Source organism: Leopardus geoffroyi, chromosome A1, assembly GCF_018350155.1.
Source record: "Leopardus geoffroyi isolate Oge1 chromosome A1, O.geoffroyi_Oge1_pat1.0, whole genome shotgun sequence".
In the NCBI taxonomy this organism is placed as follows: domain Eukaryota; kingdom Metazoa; phylum Chordata; class Mammalia; order Carnivora; family Felidae; genus Leopardus; species Leopardus geoffroyi.
Window position 1 is genome coordinate 157,965,424 of NC_059326.1, and position 16,917 is coordinate 157,982,340.

Here is a 16,917-nt window from a genome sequence, read left to right on the forward strand (position 1 = left end):
TTTAAGAACATGATCACTTGTGCTTTTTATAATAGAATTATTTATTTAGCCTTTTACATCGTTAATTTTGCATTTTAAATTTAGGGCAGCATAAACTCAGAGTTGTGCTGGGAAAAATATTCAAAGTGTCTGTAGACAGTTAGTGTTCTTAAACCACGATGACAAAATCTCAAAAATAGATGTAGTCCCATCACAGTTAAATTGAATGACTCAGTGTCTGGACCACTTAGAATGATTTTTGTTTTTATTTTTTTTGTTTTTTTCTAGCTAGGGAAGAGGAGAGACTGTTCACTTTAGAATTTTGGAATCGTGGATGGAGGATGTTTGTTTTGCTTTGTTTTAGAGATGACACAGAATGCTATCACAGGGATTTGGTAAAAACTGACACCTCTTAAAATATGTAAAGTAGAATTCAGGTCACTTGTTTTTCATGACATTTTATTTTCAAAAGTTACTCATTAGTCTAGAGCTACACCCGAGAGATCAGTTTACCCAACTTTCACATTTATAGGCAGAGTCGTGAGGCTCCTTTGTCTGTTTCCCTTTATAGAGGCTGGATAAACCAGATACTCACTTTCCCAGATTCTCTCATATATAAAGGTGGCCATTTGACCAACTTTTAGGCAACAATATATAAGGGATAATCGGCTGGATTATTTCAGGGAAAAAATTCCATTTGATTATTTAAAAGACAAAGTAGACATATAAAAATCTTATTTTTCAATGGGAGTGTGATACCTGGAACTTGGCAGCCATCTTGAGACTATGAGATGGCAAGACTAAGGATAGAAAGACAATAGAGTAGGAGGATGGAAAGAGTTTGGATCTTTGATAATTGGAACCAGCCACTAAACCAAATTAGTATTTCTGTATCAATATCTTTTCCTCTTGCATGAGACAATTCTTTATTTCTTAAGCTACTTTTGGTCAGTTTTGCTGTTACTCATATCTCTGTACACTCCTAATTATTACACCCTGAGAAATTAATTAATCTGCTTAAGTTTGTAAAAGAACATAGTAGCATAGTCTTGATTGGAATTTGGGTCTTCTAATTTCTTGTTTAATATCTTTTCCTTACTTCTACCCTGTTAGTCTCCACATGAACAAATGAGTCTTGATTAAACCTGTTTTTAAATGTGTTGCTTCAGTAAATTTTATTTATCCTTTAGACTATTATCTGCATTTGCAATCCCTTTAGCTAAAGGAAATTTCACAAATCTTATAAACCATCTTTGCATAGATGGGCATGACAGAATAAGATCGGGATTATGGGATGATTCATTTCTATATTAAAAGTCTGGATTTGAGAAGAGGTAACTATTCTGAGTCACATTAGTACTAAGAGAATTTGCAACATGCTTGCAAAGTTGGATGTATTTCAAAACTCAAATTCTTATCCTGAAGATTGTTTTAAGGAACAAGTAGATAAAATTATATCAAAATGGAAAAATATGAGCAAATATTTAATGAAAATTTAAAAGTGTCCATTGGAAAAACATACATGATTTCCATGGCAATAGCAACAGAATAAAGATAATGAAGCTTGGAGAAGCAGAGAGATACAAATGTTAAATCATGATACCTTCCTGAGTCCCATAACCATGGTAGTATTATAGTATAGTTGCTTTATAGAAACATTTGATAAAATTAAATTAGAGGATTCTAAATGTATTGAATGTGTCGTGCAGTGTGCAAAATAGTTCACAGTGAAGGTTATGCATGATTATTTTGTATTGTGTTTTGAAGGGAAGGAATAATGTTTCAACATAAGTTGCCATTTTTCACATAGGTAATCTATTCACTGAATTAGGAGACATTTCTTCTTCACACAATGTAGGAAATATAAAGGGGAAAAACTGGATTCAAAATTATTTCTCTGATGAAGTTACTTTGACAGGTCATCAGTAAATTCTTCTTTTATCCTTACCTATGTTCCTTCTATTATGAAATAATAATATCTTTTGGATCCTTCTTCGAACCTGGACATGGAGAACGGTTGATCAATCATCTTTGGCATTTGGCCATTGGGCCTGAGAGATAGCCAGCATCAGTAGAGTGCCAGGGATGGTGACAAAGCAGATAGTTACTTGTGCTTAGACACAGCTCTCTACTATCTGAAGAAAAATAAACCTTCCATTCTCACAGTGACAAATGAAGGATCAACCTGCATAGTTCCAAGCCTTTACTTCTTGTATAGCGTGGAAATAACTCCATTCTGTCTCACCAATGCCCTGGAGTATGAGAGCAGGAGTTGGGGTTCTTGACTTTTTGCTTATGGCTGACAGCTGTCAGAGCTGCTATATTCAAGTGTCCCCCACAGTTGCCCTGTGCTGAGGCACAAAGTCTTCCTATGACTTCTCAATAATCCAGGTTTGCTACCTACCCTTGAAGTTCCTTTAGGCCTACCATGACTTTGCAGTTCTTTCTTTATTGGTACTATCTATTTTTTGTCAATGTATTTATAGTTAGAGTTAATGCCTGGGAACTATCCCATAATCCTAGTAATTACTATCTGTAAAATTAAGTAATTGAAATGTTTTCTCTTAATAGCTCTCTAATCATACCGCTTTAAATCTCTCTTCCCATTCAATCACATCTGTAAACATCATCATGGTAATAAAACTTAGAAGAATATACAGAAGTAAATCTTCATGATCCTGGGTTAGGAAATGATTTCTTAGATGCAGCAGGAAAAGCACAAGAAATAAAAGACTATTAACTTGGGCTTCATCAAAATTAAAAAACTTTTGTGCATCAAAGGACGCCAGCAGGAAGGTGTAAAGACAGTCTGCCGACTGGGGAAAAAAAATTGCAAATCATATATTTGAAAATAAATCCAGACTCTATAAAGAACTGTTACAACTCCATAATAAAATGACAATCCAATTTTAAAATGGGCAAAGGATAAGAATAGATACTTCTTTTAAAAAGATACAAATTACCAAAAAGTACAGGAAACGAGGCCCAACATCTTTAGCCATTAGGGAAATGGAAATCAAAACCACAATGAGACACTACATATTTACTACAATAGTTATAATGAAAAAGACAATAACAAGTGCTGTTAAAGATGTGGAGAAATTGGAATGCTCATTTATTGTTGGTAGGAATGTAAAATGGTACAGCCTCACTTTAGCAACTCCTCACTGTTAAACATCGAGTCACCAAACGACCCAGAAATTCTATACCTAGGTATATATATATATATACCCAAGAGAACTGAAAATATATGGCTAAAGAGGAACTTGTACATGGATGCTCACAGCAGTATTATTCATAATAGCCAAAAACTAGAAACCGCCTAAATGTTCATCAACTGATGAAGCGATAGACATAATGTTATATACCCATATCATGGAATATTATCTGGCCAAAAAAGGAATGAAGAACTGATGGATACTACAATTTGCATGAACTTCAAAGACATTATGCTGAGTGAAAGAAGTCAGTCACAAGAGACCACGTATTATAAGGTTACATCTATACAAAAAACACAGAATAAATAAATCTATGAGAGACAAAAGGTAGATTAGTGGTTGACTAGGGTTCGTGGGACAGAGAGTGAGGATGAGAAGTGACTGCTAATGGGTGGAGGACTTCTTTTTGGGATGATAAAGATGTTTGTAAGTTAGATTATGGTGATGGTTGCACAGTTTTGTAAAAAACTCTAAGTACCATTGAATTGTATACTTGAACACACTTCTACGGGTGAACTTTATGGTATAAATTATATCATAATAAAACCATTAAGAATAATTATGATATAATAGCATACAAACAATGACACTGGGTAAAACTTTATGATTTATCATATTCATTGTGGAGCAAAAAATGATTGGATTTAAATAAAAGCACTTAAAAAAAAGCCAAAAAAAGCTCCATATTGAATTTTGGCATTTCCCAGATTTAGATGCTGTCACTAAGGCACCGGATGTCAGAACAAAGGAAATTACCAGGAGGTTACGTAAAATAAGAACCTGGTGCAGGGAGGGTGCTAATCTTAATTACAAGTGGTGCCTAAGCTGTTTTCCTTGATCAGGATTGGATGGAGAGATGAGAGGGATACCAATTGAGCCATTATGCTTTAAAGAAAATTTGGTTTATGTTTGTGGTAAAAAGATTAGAAAGTCAGAGACCACAACCTCGGGTGCACACTTATTCTAGAGAAGTGCCTCTCATAGTATGAGCTGCGGTCAATTCCTATCAGCATTTTGAGGGAAGAGTACTCATTAAAAATGAAGATTTGTCAATCCCACACTAGAACTATGAATCAATATCTCAGGAGGATGAGGGTGGCAAAAGATTGAAGCAATGTGCAATTTTAATATTGTCACCATATAATTCTTCCCACCTCCCCATTTTATTGAAGTATAATTAACAAATAAAAATTGTATATATTTAAGGATCATGAATTGGATTTGATATTTTGATATGCACATACATTGTGAAATAATTGCCACAGTCAAGCTAATTAACATATCCATCACCTCCCATAGTTATCTAGGTGATTCTTTTTTTTGGTTTTGTTTTTGTTTTGAGAAAGATGGAGTGTGAGTGGGGGAGGGGCAAAGAGAGGGAGACAGAGGATCTGAAGTGGGCTCTGCACTGACAGCAGCAAGCCCAATGTGAGGCTGCACCTCACCAACCATGAGATCATGACCTGAGCTGAAGTTGGACACTTAACCGACTGAGCCACCCAGGGACCCCTGTCTAGGTTATCTTAAGCAACTAAATTTGAGAACACAGATATAGAGTAGAAAAACCCTATTGACTGAATTTTTATGATTTCTGTTCTACAAAGTTCCTAGAAAATAACAAAACTTATTTGTTTTTCTCAAGGCTTGTATTGTAATATTAAATGAAAATAGTTTAACTTATCTAAAATATCTAAATTAAAAAGTAGATAAATGGTTATGGCCCAAGATTATCTATGTTTGCGCTATAAATTACCACTATAAAAATAGGTTATATATGATGGTTCCATATAGTTGAAAGAAGGTGTTTTGTACTTAATTTTGGTATGTTATGGATTAGTGTGGGAATTTACCATTTACAATAATATTTCCATTAGAAAAAGGTTTTCATGTTTATGATAATCTACTTAATGAATATGTAACCATGAGTAAAAGATAATCTTTTGGGAAAAGAGCTGTCTAGAGTTTGTCTCTGTCTTTAGTAAAATGATCCCAAATTGGTTAGATAAACAAATAACAATAAACTAGGAAATTACCATCGATTTGCATTTTTAAGAAGTTGCTTGAAGTATTTACAGTTAATTTTGACTATTGGCCTTAGGTCCTACAAAAACAGCTAATTGTACTAATAGATAGTAGGTATTCATTATGTGCTGCTTCATCAAGTGAGATGACTTTTTAAAATTCCTGTTAGTAGTTGAAATTCATTTTTTAAAGTAGTGATTTATTTATTTTTCCTGTTTTATTTTATCAGCTAAGATTTATAGTATAATATAGAACTAAAGTTTGAAAAATGATTAAAAAGAAGTGATATTGTACTACTCCACAATTAATATGTTTGTTTGAAAGAAAATCCATGGGAATCAATCTACAGACAAGGACATTTGGAAAATCCAAAAATATTTGTAGATAAGAGAACCTTTAGAATATGTTTTCTTTTTTTTCTAATAAAGTATAATTAACATATAGTGTTATATTAGTTTCTGGTATACAATATAATTCAACAGTGCTATACCTTACTCAGTGCTCATCATGAGAAGTGTACTCTTAATCCCCTTTATCTATTTCACCCATCCTCCCATGACCTCCCCTCTGGCAACCACCAGTATGTTTTTCGTATTTAAGAATTTCTTTTCATTTTTTTTCTTTTTTTTCTTTTTATGTTCATTTGTTTTGTTTCTTAAATTCCACATAGGCTGAAATCATGTGGTGTTTGTTGTTCTCTGTCTGACTCATTTCACTTAGCATTATATCCTCTAGGTCCATCCATGTCATTACCAATGGGCACATTTCATTATTTTTTATGGCTGAGTAATGTTCCACTGTGTGTGTGTGTGTGTGTGTGTGTGTGTGTGTGTGTATCACATATTCCTTATCCATTCATATATAGATGGATACTTGTGTTGTTTCCATAACTTGGCTATTATAAATAATGCTACAGTAAATATAAGGGTGCATGTATCTTTTCCATTGTATTTCAATTTTCTTGTTGTATTTTCTTTTTCTTTGGATAAATACTCAGTAGTGGAATTACTGAATCATATGGTAATTCTGTTTTTAATTTTTGAAGAAACTCCAAACTTTTCCACGGTGGCTACATCAATTTGCATTCCCACTGACAGTGCACAAGGGTGCCTTTTTCTCTACATCCTTACCAACACTTGTTATTTTTTTGTCTTTTTGATTCTAGCCATTCTGACAGGTGAAAAATGATAACTCATTTTGGTTTTGATTTGTATTTCCCTGATGGTAAGTGATGCTGATCATCTTTTCCTGTGTTTTTTGGCCATCTGTGTGTCTTCTTTGGAAAAATGTCTATTCAGGTCTGCCCATTTTTTAATAAGATTATTCATTTTTTTGATGTTGAGTTGTATGAGTTTTTTTATATGTATTTTAGATGTTGACCTCTTCTCAGTTATATCATTTACAAATATCTTCTCCCATTCAGTAGGTAGCCTTGTCATTTTGTTAATTTCGTTCACTATGTGAAAGCTTTTTAGGTTGGTGTAGTCCCAACATTTTATTTTTATTTTTGTTTCCCCTGCTTGAGGAGACATATGGAGAAAAATGTTGCTACAGCTAATGTCAAATAAATTACTGCCTATGTTATCTTCCAGGAGTTTTATGGTTTCATGTCTCACATTTAGGTCTTTAACTCATTTTGACTTTATTTTTGTATATGGTATAAGAATGTGGTTCAGTTTCATGCTTTTGCATATAACTATCCAGTTTCCCCACCACCATTTGTTGAAGAGATTTTCTTTTCCCCATTGTATCTTCTTTCGTCCTTTGTCATAGATTAATTTATCATATGAGCCTGGGTTTATTTCTACGTTCTCTGTTTGTTCCATTGATCTATGTGTCTTTTTTGTGTGTGTGTGCCAGTACCATACTGTTTTGCTTATTGTAGTTTTGTAGTATATCTTGATATCTGGGATTGTGATACCTCTAACTTTGTTATTCTTTCTCATGGCTTTAGCTATTCAGGGTCTTTTGTGGTTCCATACAAATTTTAGGATTATTTGTTCTAGTTCTGTGAAAAATTCTGTTGGTATTTTGAAAGGGATTGCATTACATGTGTAGATTGTTTAGGTAGTATGGACATTTCAATAATCTTTTCTTCCACTCTGTGAGCATGGAACATCTTTCCATTTATTAGTCTCATCTTAATTTTCTTTTTTTTTAAGTTTATATATTTATTTTGAGAGAGAGCAAGAGAGAAAGCAGAGGAGGGGCAGAAAAAGAGGGAGAGAGAGAATCCCAAGTAGGCCCCGTGCTGTCAGCACAGAGCCTGATGTGGACTCAATCTCAGGAACTGTGGGATCATGACCTAAGCCAAAATCAGAGCCAGATGCTTAACTGACTGAGCCACCCAGGTGCCTTTCAATTTCTTTCATCAATGTTTTATAGGTTTTGGGTACAGGTCTTTCACCTCCTTGGTTAAATTTATTTCTAGGTGTTTTTTTCTGGTGCAATTGTAAATGGTATTCTTAATTATAAATGCGTTCTTTTAATTTCTCTTTCTGCTACTTTATTATTAGTGTATAGAAATGCAACAGATTTCTACATTTTTTTAAATCTTTTTTTTAATGCTTATTTATTTTTGAGAGAGAGACACAGTGTGAGAGTGGGGGAGGAGCAGAGAAAGAGGGAGACACAGAATCCAAAGCAGGCTCCAGGCTCTGTGCTGTTAGCAGAGTTCTATGCAGGGCTCGAATTCATGAACAGCAAGATCATGAACTGAGCCAAGGTTAGATGCTTAACTGAATAAGCCACCCAGGTACCCCTGCTATAAACTTCTGTCATAGAACCACTGGTGCTGCATTACAAAGACTTTTGACCATTGTGTTTTCATTTTCATTTGTCTCCATGCATTTTTTAATTTCCTTTTTGGATTCTTTTTTTTTTTTTTTGAGAGACAGAGAGAGAGAGAGAGCGAGCATGAGTTGGGGAGGGGCAGAGAAAGGAAGAGAGAGAGAATCCCAAGCAGGTTCCACACTGCCAGCACAGAGCCTGATGTGGGGCTCAAGCTCATGAGCCATGAGATTAATACTGGAGCTGAAATCAAGAACCAGACACTTAACTGACTGAGCCACCCAGACGCCCCTCCTTTTTGAATTCCTAATTGACTCATTCATAATTTAGTAGCACGTTATTTAGCCTGCATGTATTTATTTACTTTCCAGACTTTTTCTTGTGATTAATTTTCAGTTTCATACTATTGTGGTCAGAAAAGATGAATGATATGATTTCAATCTTTTCAAATTTATTGACACTTGTTTTGTAGCCTAACATGTGATCTATTCTGGAAAATGTTCTATGTGCACTTGAAAAGAATGTGTAATCTGCTGTTTTTTTGATGAAATGTTCTGAATATATCTTTTAGGTCTATCTAGTCTAATGTGTCATTCAAAGCCACTGTTGTCCTTGTTGATTTTCTCTCTGGATGATGTATCCATCGATGTAAGTGGGGTATTAAAGTTCACTACTATTTGTGTATTGCTGTCAATTTCTTCTTTTATGCCCGTTAATAGGTGCTTTATGTATTTTAAGTGCTCTCATGTTGGATGCATAGATTTTTATAATAGTTATATCCTCTTGTTGGATTATTCCTTTTATCATTATGTAGTGTCCTTTTTGTCTCTTGTTACAGTCTTTGTTTTAAAGTCTATTTTGTCTGACATTAGTATTGCTACCCCAACTTTCTTTTTGCTTCCATTTGCACGGTGTATGTTTTCCCATCACTTCACTTTCAAGCTGTGTGTGTCTTTAGGTCTGAAATAAGTCTCTTGTAGGAAGTATATAGATGGGTATGGCTTATTAATCCATTCAGTCATCCTATGTCTTTTGATTGGAGCATTTAGTCTATTTACATTTGAAGTAATTATCAATAGGTATGCATTTATTGCCATTTTGTTCTTTGTTTTATGATTGTTTTTATAGTTTTCTTTTCCTTTCTTCTTCTCTTGTTCTCTTCCCTTATGGTTTAATGGCGTTTTAAATAGTGTTCAGCTGATTTTCTGAATACAAAATTAACAAAGAAATTCAATATTGAAGAAGCTCAGTGGAGGGGCGCCTGGGTGGCTCAGTCGATTGAGCACCCAGTTTTGGCCCAGGTCATGATCTGTCAGTTCACAAGTTTGAGCCCTGCATTGGGCTCTGTGATGACAGCTCAGAGCCTGGAGTCTCCTTCAGATTCTGTCTCTCTCTCTCTCTCTCTCAATCTGCCTTTCCCCCACTCCTCTCTCTCTCTCAAAAATAAATTTAAAAAAACATTAAAAAAAGTTCAGTAGAGTTTGTATGTAATAGGACGACCTTGTATAAATGCAATATAGAAAATGGTATAACTCAAAAGAGCAACAAGCTAAGACAGGGAGAGTGGGGAGTAGTGTAGAGAGAGGTAGAGAAAGTATAAGATGCCTAGGAAAAAAACTGTCACAAAAACTTTTCCTTTCTTCATGCATGAAATTATGAAACTTTATTTAAAGTCATAGAAGAAATGATTTAAACATTTGCAGAGACATACCATGTTCATAAATAGGAGCACTCCTAAAAGTATTAAATCTCTCCAATTTATCTAAAACTTCAATGCCAACACAATCAAAATTCCTCGAGGGCTTTTAAAATAATTTTATAAAACTGTAGTAAAATGTAGGAAAGCAGTTATGTATATTACAGAAGTATGTGTACATAGGTACCCTTTGCTTAGAATAGTAAAAAATGAGAAGCAACCTATTGTTCACTGGTTATTGAATGGATAAGTTAACTGTAGGTTATTCTTATTTGACAATTAAAATGAAGCACTTACATCAATCTGTATGTGTCAATATGAATAGATTTGAAAAAAAATATTCAATAAAAAAGCAAATTACTAAAAGTTATGTATATATGATATAAAATATGTGGAACTTCAAAACCAAAATAGTACTGTATATTAATTTATGCATACACATGTAGTAAAATTATGCAGTCTTACATATAATTGATTCCTCAAAACTTCAGAACACCTCTGTGGAAAGAGGAGAGGGAAGGCATGTGGGTGGGATTAGAACTTTAGCTGTATTTGGAATACTTTATTAACAGAATAAATAAATATGAAGCAAATATGGACTAATATTAACATCTGATAGGAGTTGCAAAAAATTAGCTTTTGTTATATTTGAAATATTTCAAACAACAAAAACAATAAAAATTGATTTGTAGAATTTTCAATACTGATAAACTCTTAAATGAGGTGACATAAAGCCTCATATTTAATTTAGATCCTCTCATCAATATTTGTCATACCTAAAAGCTGGACAGATGGCAAATATAATATTCTTTCTATTTGACAGATGGATGAACTGGAAGGTTTAATTACTTTCTCCTAGTTACATAATAAGTAGCTCTGGAAATGAAACATTTTGGTCAATAACTTTGGGGTTTGGCCACCACACAGAATGTGAGAACACAATGCTTAGCCTTTATAGTTTCTACTATGAGACAACATAACATATTCACATATATGTTCTATTGCCTACTTAAAACAGGAGCCCTATATCTTCATGTGTAATCAGTCACTGTAGAACAGGAAAATACATTCTTAGAATTCTAGTTTTTCTCATGATTGCTATTGTAAATAAGCCTTTCCATTCTGACATATTCAAATAAATGTAATTTATTAATCATTTCTATAAAGTTAGAGCTTTTGACATTAAAAAAAAAGCCAAGAATAAATCATGTCTCTTGGCAGAGCATTTGATTTTCCTAGTCCAGAAATGGGTCTTTAGGGCAAGAGTGTCTGGATTATATTCAGGAGACATAAGTTTTTTTCCCAAGTCTTACACTGGCTAACTCTGGCCTGTATCAACTTTCTGAATCTTCCAGGATCTGTAAAAGATTATGGAAGAAAGATATATCAGGTTGAGAGAACAACATTAATCTTAAAATATATTACTTGTTTGGAGCAGGGCAAAGAGCCTGTTGGAGCTGGAAGGGCATGTTTATGGAAGACAAAAGTAGGAAATGAGGCTGGGGAGGCCTTGGATTATACTCTGCAGCAATTGAAGATCTTTGAGTAACAGTGCAATGTTATCTTCATTATGCTTTCCTTGGGAATATTGTCATTGAGTAATGGCAAGCAGCATATGAAGAAACCATACACTATCAGGTCATCAAATAGAGATTTATTTTGCCTACAAAACACGAAATCAGAGGTGGGAAGACCAAAGCAGTTCAGCATCTCCAGACAGTCATCAAAAACTGATTCCTTCTAGCTTCCTATTTCACCAGTCTTAGCTTGAGGTTTTTGTCCTTGTTCTCTCAGGATGGTTGTTCCATGTCTAGGAAGAAAGAAAAGGAAAACTCAAAAGGTGAAAAGTTTGTTCCAACTGAACAGTAATGTAATGGCTTTGATGCAGGTTCCATCTAGTAGACTTAGGCTTGCATCTCATTAGCCAGAAGTGAATCACAGGAAGTCTGGGACTGTATTTGTTTTGTGTTTGTGTGTGTGTTTATAATTTATGTACAATAAATTGCATGCATATAAAGTGTACAGTTGTGTGCAATATTAAATCATTACCATAATTAAGATACCAAGTATTGTTAGAAGGTGAATATTTTAAAATGGAAACTTTGTCACCTATCTAGATCAAGATCTGGATAGATCTTGTAGCAAGAGAAAGATGGAAAAATAGGTGTTGAGAGGCAACTAGTGATATCTGCCAGAATTTCAAGATTCATACATTCTCCCAAGGGTAGCCCTCCAAGTAGCCCTCCTGGTTCAGTTTGGTAGACCCCAGGAGGGCTTGTAGGGAGACAGCCAGCACAGGAGTTTGCCTTGGGGTCTATTCTGGCCTAAGTCTGCCTTGGCTGGTAGGATGACTTAGAGGTGAGTGTGATTTTTAGAGTCAGACCAGGGTTAACATCCAGCTCCTTTTACTAACTCATTGTGTGGTTTTAAATGATTTATTTCAGTGAATATTTATTGAGCACCAACTATGTACCAGGTACTCTGCCATTCCTTGGACATACAGCAGTAAAGGGCAAACACAGTCCATCCCTTCACAGAACTTAACTTTCTGGTGGCAACTGAGCCTTTTCTATAAAAAAGAATTGTGGGAAGGACATGTAAATGCTAGTTAAATGGTAATTGTTCAGAAGCTGTCCTAGATTTGAATTCATTCTCCTGAAACTAGTACTTACATTTGGAGCTTGGATCTCTCCACTAGAAGTTCTGCTTGCTTGATTTTGGATTAATCCCAGGAGTTCTGGGCTTTTTTTGGAGCTAATTAAGGCCAGCTAAACTGTGACCCTAAACCTCATTGGGTTAAGAGCACATGACCTAGTTTCTTCCCTCTGGGGGAAGATAGTTCTCAAATATCTTTTTGGAATCTAAGAAATTCCCTGCCTCTGAAAATCCTTCTGTTTTGAAGCTATTCAAGGACTCGAGCTCATTTCTTCCATTCCTCCCTGGTGACTCCTCTGAGGATAACTCTGGTTTCTTTTTCCAGCAGCAGAAACCTGGGAATAATCCTAGCACTCTAGAGATTGGACCACCTGAGAAAGCTGGAATTTATCCTCAATCATGAGGGCCTTGATTTTAAACCACAAGATCCGTGATTTCTCCCAATGGAATGAAGAAATTCTAGAAAGATCAACAGTTCTCCTTCTTGTGATTTCTTTTGCCTTTTGATATCATCAAAAACAATGGAATATTATAATAATTGCTTCTTATTGAGCAACTACTATGAGCTAAGCTCTTTACATATATTATCTAATTTAATAACCTTGTTATTATCCTCCTTTTACAGAAAGGAAACTAAGTCTGCAGAGATGACAAGCACTCTGCCCAAGTTCATTTAACCCACAATGGATGGAGTTGGGATTCACACCCCCTAGCTCTGTCTGACTTTAGGTCTCAACTTTTTAACTGCTATGCTATACTGTGGCTGTTTTTGGAATTACCTATTCTTAGGAAATATTTATCACAGCCATCTTTGGACACAGTTTTGTGGAAATACCAAATACCTTAATAGCTCTATTTCCTTTTTAGAACTCACAATTCAACGATGTGTCCAAAGAAAAGTGGCTGTCTTTGCCAAACTCACAGATTCTTCACCTTGAGTCTGGAAGTTTACTTCCTGGCCTGGACCTGCATACACTTGCCAGTTCTGAGAGCTTGCTGTGCATCATGCCCGGTCAGAGACTATAGTTGGGCTCACTACATACACTTGCCTCTCTAGGACTGCCTCCTTTAGGAGTCCTTTAATTTTCTCAGCCCAGAGTTAGTTGTATCTGAAGTGTGTTTGGGTGGGCACTTCCAATGTATCCCTCTGAGTTTGTAAGTGAGTTGAGGGGTAAGGAATGGAGGCTAGTCAAAACAAAATATTTCATGAATGTCCAAAAAGCATGTGAAAGACATTCCTCTTGAACTTTCTGATATTCCACTTCCAGTCCTGGGGCAGTTTCTCTCAAATACTGTGTTTTAGACATAATTTATACTAAAATTTTATGCTTGTCTAAAATTCAGATTTAACTGGCGGCCTGTATCTTATCTGGCAACCCTAAGTTGGACAATGTATTTATTATGATCATGACTGACTGGACCTGGTTTCTTATTCTTCTTTGCCTGTCTTTGTTACATTCTTCTCTATGTGGGATGATGCAAACATGTCCAAACACTGCATTTGAAGAACCAAGTCAAATGTTGTTTTTCCTGCTCCCTTATTCTTCCTATCAGAAGTAGTATCTTCTTCCTCAGAATTCTATGGCCTGGTTTTTGTTTTGTGTGTAATTTTGTGTTTTTAGTTTTATATATATATATATATAGTTGCTGTTGTTGTTTGTTTTTTGTTTTTTGTTTTTTGTTTTTTGTGTTAGAGAGAAAAAGAACATGAGAGTGGGGAAGAGGCACAGACAGGGGGAGGGAGAAAATCTTAAGCAGGCTTCACATTCAGTGCAGAACCAGACCCAGGCCTTGATCACATTCCGTAGGATCATGACCTGAGCCAAAATCAAGAGTCAGACACTTAACAGAATGAGCCACCCAGGCACCCCAGTGTGTTTGAATTGTAGTTGTGTAAGCATTTCTCAAAGAGAAACTGAGACCCAGATTCTTCTGGCGAGTGAAATTACTACCCTAGAAGTTTCTCTCCCCTAGAAAGATTAAAATTTGTTCATGTTCAACAGAAACTAAAACTGCTTGAAGTCTGCCCACAATGGGAGTTCGCATATCTGCATCATGTGCTGAGGCAGCCCTCAAGAGACTCATTTTTCAGGGAGAGAGAAATATAGCCCTGAAAGGAAGGGTTCTGAAATGATGAGTCACCTTAGAACCTTCCTATTAAGATTAGTATTCTTGGTTTGTCTCTGCTAGAATTTTACATATATGAACCTTTTTTCAAATGTGAGTTTGAGCTTTTTTTTGGTGGGGTAGATGATATATCTGTGTTCTAATTTTGTCCAAAATAAGATGTATTAGTTTCTTAAAATGGTACCTGAAGTTTTTCATTCTTTTCTAGCCTGTGAAAGCCATTACTAACAGTTTGGAAATTGTCAATTCCTTTCAAATTTTCTATAATCTGTATATAAAACTAAAGGGGTCTAGAACCATATTCTAAAAATAATCTTTGAGAAAGTTTTAAATTCTTGTGATCATTGATCTTTATGGGTTTGTCTATATCTTCTTGATTCAATTTTAGAAATTTTCTTTTTTTCTGTAAACATATTTGTATTCACACTTTAAGTTTATTTTCATAAAGTTATATGTAATATTTCTAACAACTGAAAAAATCTCCTATATATGTTGATTTGTCTCCTTTCTTACACATTCTTAATTTTTCCTAAAGCTTGTTTTTATCCAAAAAAATTTGCTCACAGATTTGTTTTTAATTCTGTTCTTCTTTCATTTTCTAATGTATTAAAATATATTTTTACCTTTAATTAATTCTTTTGTTCTTTAGATTTGCTTCACCCTCTAATTTGTTGAAATTGTATGTCTATTTCTTTCATTTTAATTGTTTTTTATTAATAATAAAACCTTAGGTATTGCTGATAGCAGCTTAAGGCATCTCACATAATTTAAAAAATTAGATACAGTGTTATTTTTTCAAATGATCTTCAGAAAAGTAAAAACAAGAGAATGAAAACCATCTGTAATCCGACTAGCAGGTTTAACAAATTTTAACCTTTTGAGGTATATCCTTTTAGATTGCTCTTTTTCCTCTGCTCTCTTTTTCCTTCTGAACATATGTATTTTTAAAAATGATATTGTGCTATATATGCAGTTTTACATTTCTTCACTTTCAGGTAATATTTTAATGTCATAAAATTCAAACCTATGTCATCATTTTTAAAAGCTGTATAATTTCCCACAATTTAGATATACCATAATTTGTTTAAAGTATCTACTATTGATAAATATTAATGTTGTTTCCTATATTCTATGTTTATATATCTATTCCTATATTTCCTAATATCTATGTTTATACTATGTAATTAAACAGAGAAATGAATAAAGATAGGAACCTATAAAAATACTGCGTTGGAAATGATTGTACATAACTTTTTTTGCAGCAACCTTATTATTTCTTCAGCAGAGGTTTCCAGGTAGAGAATTATATGGGGGTGGGGGGAGGTCAAAGGAGATGAGTTTATCAAGTTTTGATAAGTTTTGCCAAACTTCCTGCCAGATTGGTTGTGTCATTTACTCTTCTACCAACATATATGAGTGAGAATGTTTGCTCTGGGACCAATAGGTATAATTAATGGTTGTAATCATTGCCAATCTGATAGCATAATATATTTTGTAAACAACCTATTGTTGCTTTAATTTCTATTTTTTTTTAACTACTGGTGAGGTTCAATTTCTGATAAACTTATTGAGTAATTAGTTATGTAAATGCCATTTATATATGTGAACACTTGTAATATGTTTGAGCCATTTAAACAGCACCTGACACAAAACAAGTGCTGTATGTTGCTATTTTATTATTAATTTTAATTTTATTTTATAAATTGCCTATCACTCTCCCTTACTTATTTTCTATTGATATTCATTTTTAAGTTGTCTTTTAATGGGAATTTTGAGTTCCTTTGAACCCTGGAGTTAATGAGGAGGGTGGCATTTGAATCTCTCATCTCTGCTTATGGAAATTTATTTATTAAATAAATAATATTAGAAATGTATTAAATTTCTATTTTAACTTTTCTAGCTTTGCTTTTCTCTGCCTGGATGCACATAGCATTCATTCTTTCTCCTGAAATGTTAAAATTTCAAGAGGTGTTGGTCTTCTTTTGGGAATCTGCCATATTAGGGAATCTTTTGTGTTCTAACATGTTTCAATTTTCTTATATTATTTCTTATTGCTTCTGTCTAATTTTTTCTGATACTGTGTAAATAATAGTAAGATTGGATTTTTGTTTTTTATCATCCATTAATAACATTTTTCTCATATTTTAATCTGTCCTTTTTCTCTGCATTCTTAAAGAATCTTTTAATTTTATTCTTCACATCACTAATTTTATTTTCTGCAGTGTTGATTCTATCCTTATTGCCTACTCTCGGGTTTATGATATTGCATCTTTTGGTCCCTTTCACTCCCCCTTTTCTTTTTGCTGCCTTTTCCACAAGTAAACCTCTATATAGTTTGTACTCTAACCTCATTTCACCTTTTATAGTTCATGTTTTCTTAATTTTATTGGGGACATGAAGCACATATTTTCTAATATTTTCTTCTATTTC

At 34.2% G+C, this 16,917-nt stretch overlaps 1 long non-coding RNA gene across 1 annotated transcript in view; it reads left to right on the top strand.

Moving 5' to 3' along the window:
• The window catches only part of LOC123608612, a 92,709-nt gene that overhangs the window by 5,933 nt on the left and 69,859 nt on the right, over positions 1–16,917 (top strand). The window lies entirely within an intron of this gene.